The following is a 6,281-nucleotide window of genomic DNA, read 5'->3' as shown; positions in this document are numbered from 1 at the left end:
ACCAAGAGAAGACATCCTTGAAATTTGCCAGAGAAGGTCTGTATTTGCTCCGGGGAGGGTCGAACAGACTGGGCCCAGACTGAGGGCAGACAGCCAGAGTGAGACAGACAGCTCACACAGCTCAGACAGGAGGGGGGGGAGGTACTATCTCTGCTGTTTCGGTGAAAAGACTTTTATCCCAGTGTGGATATTCCGTCTTGGCAGCAAGCCAGGAGCAGCAGAGAGGGTGTAAACACCGGAGGTGAAGATTAAAACCCCAGAAAGCTAGAGTCTCTCGGAACCGGCCACCGCCAACCCCCACCTGGACTGACTCAGCGGGTTCTCAGAGCCTCAGAGCGCAGACTCAGAGCAGCCATCACTTTCCTGTTAGTGGCTCTCTGCTGCCCTACCCCCAGTGTGTAGAGGAAGCCCATTAACACTATCCAGCCCCATGCCCCCAAAAACAGACCAATTGTTTCTCTTGTCAATTTGTTTTCTTCAATTCCGCTCTTGACAAAATGAACAAAAAATTCAAAAGGGCTCTAACCACTGACAGCTTCTGTATGGAGAGAGAGCAGACTTCAAATACTGAGGAGACTAAAAACAGACTGTCCCCAGAGGAATCACCTAAGGGGGATATGAGCTGCTCATAGAGGAAATCAAAAAGGCTCTCACAAGAGAGCTAGAAGAGAAATGGGAAAAGGAAAGGGAAGCTTGGAAAGAGAGCCTGGAGAAGTTATCCAGAGTGGATAAAGAGATCAAATCATTGAGAAACAAAATTAGTGAATTGGAAAAGGCAAACAACTCCAAGGAAAACAGGATTAATGAGCTGGATAAAGAAATAAGCTCTCTAAAAAATAAAATGGAATAAAATTCCATAGAAGAAAAAAATTCATTTAAAAACACAATTGGACAATTACAAAAAGATATAAAAAAAGTGAGTGCAGAAAATACATCATTAAAAATTAGACTCGAACAAGTAGAAATGAATGACTCAAGGAGAAACCAAGAAGTAGTCAAGCAGAGAAATGAAACAATTGAAAAGAATGTCAAGATCCAGGAGAGACAATTTGAGAATAATCGGACTCTCTGAAAAATGTGAGGAAAAAAAGAGCTTGGACACTATTTTCGAGGAAATTATCAAAGAGAACTGCCCAGACGTTCTGGAAACAGAGAGTAAAATAGACATTGAAAAAATTCATCAATCACCTACTGAAAGGGACCCTAAAATCAAAATGCCAAGAAATATAGTGGCCAAGTTCAAGAACCATCAGACAAAGGAAAAAATATTGGAAGCTGCTAGAAAAAAGCAATTCAGATATGGAGGAGCCACAATAAGGATAACCCAGGATCTAGCAGTGTCTACATTAAAAGAATGAAGGGCCTGGAATATGATATTCTGAAAGGCTAAGGAACTTGGTATGCAGCCAAGAATAACTTACCCAGCAAGAATGAGCATTGTTTTCTAGGGAAGAAGATGGACATTTAACAAAATAAATGAATTCCATCTATTCTTGATGAAAAAAACCAGACCTACATAAAATGTTTGATCTTCAAATACAGAACTCAAGAGATTTCTAAAAAAGGTAAAAAGAAATCTTGAGAACTATACTTCTGCCAAAAAAATATGTAAAGATCATATGTACAATTTGTCTCAGAAACTAGAGGTGGAAAGGAAATTATATCATAAAAAAGTGTAAAGTGGTGGTACTACATCTCATGAAGAGGCAAAGGTAACCTATTATATCTGAGAGAAAGAAAGGAGGGAGATGAACATAGTGTGTATCAATAGAGATATTCGATTTATGGTGAAACTTCTTCCACTTCATTGAAAAGGGAAAGGGAAGGAGTAAGGTAAGGGGAAGGGAATTCAGAAATTGTGAGGAAAAGGGGAAAAATAAGGGGAGGAACTTTAAGGTTGGGGAGGGATCCTAAAAATGGAGGGCTGTGAAAAGCAAGTGGTGTTCACAAGTTTAATACCGGGTAGGGGGGTAAGAGGGAAGGAAAGGGCAAAAGCATAAGCAGGGGTTAATAGGATGGCAAGCAATATAGAATTAGTCCTTCTAACCATAAATGTGAATGGGGCACACTGCCTCATAAAGAGGAAGCAGTTAGCAGACTGGATTAAAAGTCAGAATCCTACTATATGTTATTTACAGGAAACACACCTGAAATAGGGTGATATATTCAAAATAAAAGTAAAAGGATGGAGCAGAATCTACTATGCTTCAGGTGAAGCCAAAAAAGCAGGGGTAGCCATCCTCATCTCAGATCAAGCAAAAACAAAAATTGATCTAATTAAAAGAGATAAGGAAGGGCATTATATCCTGCTAAAGGGTAGCATCAATAATGAAGCAGAATCAATATTAAACATATATGCACCAAGTGGTGCAGCATCTAAATTCTTAAAAGAGAAATTAAGAGAGCTGCAAGAAGAAATAGATAGCAAAACTATAATAATGGGAGATCTCAACCTTGCACTCTCAGAATTAGATAAATCAAACCACAAAATAAATAAGAAAGAAGTCAAAGAAGTAAATAGAATACTTGAAAAGTTTGATATGATAGATCTTTGGCGAAAGCTAAATGGAGACAGAAAGGAGTATACTTTCTTCTAAGCAGTTCATGGAACCTATACAAAAATTGATCATATACTAGGGCATAAAAACTTCAAAATCAAATGCAGTAAGGCAGAAAAAGTAAATGTATTCTTTTCATACCAAAATGCAATTAAAATTACATTTAATAAAAAAGCCAGGGGAAAATAGACCAAAAAATAATTGAAAACTAAATAATCTTATACTAAAGAATGATTGGGTAAAACAGCAAATCATAGACATAATTAATAACTTCACCCAAGAAAATGACAATAATGAGACATCATACCAAAATGTGTGGGATACAGCGAAAGCAGTAATAAGGGAAAGTTTTATATCTCTACAGGCTTACTTGCATAAAATAGAGAAAGAGAGGGCCAACAAATTGGGCTTACAACTAAAATTTCTAGAAAAGGAACAAATTAAAACCCCCCAGATAAGCACAAAACTTGAAATTCAAAAAATAAAAGGTGAGATTAATAAAATTGAAAGTAAAAAAAAAAAAAAAAAAACAAAAAACTATTGAATTAATTAATAAAACTAAGAGTTGGTTCTATGAAAAAACCAACAAAATAGACAAACCCTTAGTAAATCTGATTAAAAAAAGGAAAGAGAAAAAGCAAATTGTTAGTCTTGAAAATGAAAAGGGAGAACTCACCACTAATGAAGAGGAAAGTAGAACAATAGTTAGGAACTACTTTGCTCAACTTTATGCCAATCAATTCAATAACTTAAATGAAATGGAAGAATACCTTCAAAAATATAGCTTGCCCAGATTGACAGAGGAAGAAGTAAGTAGTCTAAATAGTCCCATCTCAGAAAAAGAAATAGAACAAGCTATTAACCACCTTCCTAAGAAAAAATCCCCAGGACCAGATGGATTTACATGTGAATTCTACCAAACATTTAAAGAACAACTAACTCCAATGCTATATAAACTATTTGAAAAAATAGGGATTGAAGGAGTCCTACCAAATTCCTTTTATGACTCAGACATGGTACTGATACCTAAACCAGATAGATTGAAAACTGAGAAAGAAAACTATAGACCAATTTCCTTAATGAATATTGATGCTAAAATCTTAAATAAGATATTAGCAAATAGACTTCAGAACATCATCCCCAGGATAATACATTATGACCAAGTGGGATTTATACCTGGAATGCAGGGCTGGTTTAATATTAGGAAAACTATTAGTATAATTGACCATATTAATAATCAAATTAACAAAAACCATATGATCATCTCAACAGATGCAGAAAAAGCATTTGATAAAATCCAATATCCATTCCTACTAAAAACACTTGAGAGTATAGGATTAAATGGAGTATTCCTTAAAATAATAAGGAGCATATATTTAAAACCTTCAGTAAACATCATATGTAATGACGATAAACTGGAACCATTCTCCAATTGATAAATGGTCAAAGGATATGAACAGACAATTTTCAGATGATGAAATTAAAACTATTTCCACTCATATGAAAGAGTGTTCCAAATCACTATTGATCAGAGAAATGCAAATTAAGACAACTCTGAGGTATCATTACACACCTGTCAGATTGGCTAAGATGACAGGAACAAATAACGATGAATGTTGGAGGGGCTGTGGGAAAACTGGGACACTGATGCATTGTTGGTGGAGTTGTGAAAGAATCCAACCATTCTGGAGAGCAATCTGGAATTATGCCCAAAAAGTTATCAAAATGTGCATACCCTTTGACCCAGCCATACTACTACTGGGCTTATATCCCAAGGAACTACTAGAGAAGGGAAAGGGTCCTGTATGTGCCAAAATGTTTGTGGCAGCCCTTTTCATAGTGGCTAGAAGCTGGAAGATGAATGGATGTCCATCAATTGGAGAATGGTTGGGTAAACTATGGTATATGAATGTTATGGAATATTATTGTTCTATAAGAAATGACCAACAGGAGAAATATAGAGAGGCTTGGAGAGACTTACATCAACTGATGCTGAGTGAAACGAGCAGAACCAGAAGATCATTATACACTTCAACAATGATACTGTACGAGGATGTATGCTGATGGAAGTGGATTTCTTCAACATAGAGAAGAGCTAATCAAATTCCAATTGATTAATGATGGAAAGAACCAGCTACATCCAGAAAAGGAACAATGGGAAATGAATGTAAACTGTTATTTTTACCTTCTGAATCCAATTCTTCCTGTGCAACAAAAAATTCGGTTCTACACACATATATTGTATCTAAATTATACTGTAATATATTTAACATATATAAGACTGCTTGCCATCTGGGGGAGGGGTTTGGGGGAGGAAGGGAAAAAATCTGAATAGAAGTAAGTGCAAGGGATAATGTTGTAAAAAATTACCCATGCATATGTACTGTCAAAAAATGTTATAATTATAAAATAAAATAAAAATAAATTAAAAAAAAAAAAAAAAAAAAAGAATATTAGAAAAATAAGGATATATAGAAAAATGCAATGTCTCTAATAAGAGGCAACATGGAGACACTATGACATAGAGTCAAGAGGACCTGGACTCAAATCTTGCTGCAGAATTTATCTGGGCAAAACATACAATAATATTCCATAACATTCATATACCACAGTTTATTCAGTCATTCTCCAACTGATAGCTATCCACTCAGTTTCCAGTTTCTAGCCACTATTAAAAGGGCTGTCACAAACATTTGTGCACATGAGGACCCCTTTCCCTCCTTTAAGATCTCTTTGGGGTATAGGCTCCATAGAAACACAGCTGTATCAAAGGGGCTGCACCTTTTGGTAGCCCTTTAGCTCCCTGGCAGACCGTCCCCCTTGCCCTTCGAAATATACCTGTTCTGAACTGCTCCAGAAATTTAAAGATGAAGAGACTGGAATTCTCCATCCAGAACCAAGCTTTTTTCCAAACCCGACAAGTTTACAAAACAGGGGCAGAAGTCTACTTCCCTGGCCTGCTTAACCAGAAATCCCATTCATGTTTTGGGGCTCAAATCCTTCTCACAAATTCTACCCATGGGCAACCCCAAGACCACTGGCCTCCTCTGGGTCAGCCCCCCCCTCACGACACTCTGACTCATGGTATCCTTGTCCTTTCCCTATGCCATGTGGTATCACTCCTAACGCCACCAAGCTTTCCAAACCCACTTCTCCTTAGAGCTAACACTGTTAGGATGCTTAGCCCCTTTTAGAATTTAGCATGACCCAAACTGCTGTTTCCTTTCTCCTGGCAAATGGCAAATTCCACTAAAGAATGACCCTTTCTTTCCACATTATTAAATCCCCTTTCTATCTGCTCCAACTTCACCTCATATCTACCACTGCAGGTGTCCATTATATCTCTCAAACTCTGGGTCTTAGAAATACATTTTGATACCAGCTAAAACATTCTGCTACTCTCTATGCCCTCCTCTCTCCTGCCTCCCTCTCTCTCTTTCTCCACCATTCTACCATGATTTCACTTTCCTTCTATCAACCTATTGCATCAATACTATTTAACAATTTTAGATTTCAGTATGATGAAAATAATCGCTATTTCATGAGCAACTTCGCTGAATAAACAGAACACAGCCTGTCACAACAATGCATAGGAATCTTAACTTATAGTCTTTTCCAATTCAACATACACACCAATGAAAAAAAGTCGTTGCTTTTTTCTTTTTTTTTAATCAACACATTACCTTGTGCTATTCATAGTGGATGTTGCATTCAAACTGTCAA

This window comes from Sminthopsis crassicaudata, chromosome 1, assembly GCF_048593235.1.
Source record: "Sminthopsis crassicaudata isolate SCR6 chromosome 1, ASM4859323v1, whole genome shotgun sequence".
Lineage (NCBI taxonomy): Eukaryota > Metazoa > Chordata > Mammalia > Dasyuromorphia > Dasyuridae > Sminthopsis > Sminthopsis crassicaudata.
The sequence above is the reverse complement of the archived record's forward strand: the minus strand, read 5'-3'. Positions refer to the sequence as shown.